The sequence below is a fragment of the Lolium rigidum genome, chromosome 2 (genome assembly GCF_022539505.1).
Source record: "Lolium rigidum isolate FL_2022 chromosome 2, APGP_CSIRO_Lrig_0.1, whole genome shotgun sequence".
Taxonomy (NCBI): domain Eukaryota; kingdom Viridiplantae; phylum Streptophyta; class Magnoliopsida; order Poales; family Poaceae; genus Lolium; species Lolium rigidum.
In genome coordinates this window covers 23,655,963-23,658,262 of record NC_061509.1, presented here as the reverse complement: position 1 = coordinate 23,658,262, position 2,300 = coordinate 23,655,963, and positions in this window count along the sequence as shown.

The window sequence follows — 2,300 nt, the reverse complement described above, 5'->3', positions numbered from 1 at the left end:
GCTCCACCTGCTACTACAGCGGAATTCTTTGAAATTAAACCTGCTTTACTAAATCTTGTTATGCGAGAGCAATTTTCCGGTGTTAGTTCTGATGATGCTGCTGCCCATCTCAATAATTTTGTTGAACTATGTGAAATGCAAAAGTATAAAGATGTAGATGGTGACATTATAAAATTAAAATTGTTTCCTTTCTCATTAAGAGGAAGAGCTAAAGATTGGTTGCTATCTCTCGCCTAAGAATAGTATTGATTCATGGACTAAATGCAAGGATGCTTTTATTGGTAGATATTATCCCCCTGCTAAAATTATATCTTTGAGGAGTAGCATAATGAATTTTAAACAATTGGATAATGAACATGTTGCTCAAGCTTGGGAAAGAATGAAATCTCTCGGTTAAAAATTGCCCAACCCATGGACCGACTACTTGGATGATCATCCAAACCTTCTATGCAGGACTAAATTTTTCTTCGCGGAATTTATTGGATTCAGCTGCTGGAGGTACCTTTATGTCCATCACTCTTGGTGAAGCAACAAAGCTTCTTGATAATATGATGGTTAATTACTCTGAATGGCACACGGAAAGAGCTCCACAAGGTAAGAAGGTAAATTCTCGTTGAAGAATCCTCTTCCTTGAATGATAAGGTTGATGCTATTATGTCTATGCTTGCAAATGATAGGACTAATGTTGATCCTAATAATGTTCCATTAGCTTCATTGGTTGCCCAAGAAGAACATGTTGATGTAAACTTCATTAAAAATAATAATTTCAACAACAATGCTTATCTGAACAATTCTAGTAATAACTATAGGCCATATCCTTATAATAATGGTAACGGTTATGCTAATTCTTATGGGAATTCTTACAACAATAATAGGAATACACCCCCTGGACTTGAAGCCATGCTTAAAGAATTTATTAGTACACAAACTGCATTTAACAAATCTGTTGAGGAAAAGCTCAATAAAATTGATATTCTTGTTTCTAGAGTTGATAGTCTTGCCTCTGATGTTGATCTTTTGAAATCGAAAGTTATGCCTAATAGGGATATTGAAAATAAAATTGTTACTACAGCAAATGCCATCCAAGTTAGAATTAATGAGAATATAAGATTAATGGCTGAACTGCGTGCTAGGTGGGATAGAGAAGAAAATGAAAAACTAGCTAAAAAGGAAAATGTAGCTAAAGTTTGGACTATTACCACCACTAGCAATGCTAATGATTCATATGTTGCTGCACCTCCTACTATCAATGGTAAAATAATTAGTGTTGGCAATGCTTCTACTCCTAGTGCAAAGCGCGCAAAATTACCTGAAACTGCTAAAACTGCTGAAACCGCTTGTGATAAAACTGCTGAAATTTTTTCCAACCTTGGGGATGATAATCCCATTGCTTTAGATTGTAATGATTTAGATTTTGATGATTGCCACATCTCTGAAGTTATAAAGTTCTTACAAAAACTTGCTAAAAGTCCCAATGCTAGTGCTATAAATTTGGCTTTCACAAAACATATTACAAATGCTCTCATAAAAGCTAGAGAAGAGAAACTAAAACTTGAAACTTCTATTCCTAGAAAGCTAGAGGATGGTTGGGAGCCCATCATTAAAATGAGAGTCAAAGATTTTGATTGTAATGCTTTATGTGATCTTGGTGCAAGTATTTCTGTTATGCCTAAGAAAGTCTATGATATGCTTGACTTGCCACCATTGAAGAATTGTTATCTGGATGTTAACCTCGCTGATAATGCTAAAAAGAAACCTTTGGGGAAAGTTGATAATGTTCATATTATGGTTAACAATAACCTTGTCCCCGTTGATTTTGTTGTCTTGGATATTGAATGCAATGCATCTTGCCCCATTATATTGGGAAGACCTTTTGTTCGAACCGTTGGTGCTACTATTGATATGAAGGAAGGTAATATTAAATATCAATTTCCTCTCAAGAAAGGTATGGAACACTTCCCTAGAAAGAGAATGAAGGTACCTTATGATTCTATTATTAGAACAAATTATGATGTTGATGCTTCATCTCTTGATGTTACTTGATATACACTTTCTGCGCCTAGCTGAAAGGCGTTAAAGAAAAGCGCTTATGGGAGACAACCCATGTTTTTACTACAGTATTTTTGTTTTATATTTGTGTCTTGGAAGTTGTTTACTACTGTAGCAACCTCTCCTTATCTTAGTTTTGAGTTTTGTTGTGCCAAGTAAAGTCTTTGATAGAAAAGTAAGTACTAGATTTGGATTATCGCGCAGCTTCCGCATTTCTTTGCCGTCACGAATCTGGGTCTATCTCCCGTAGG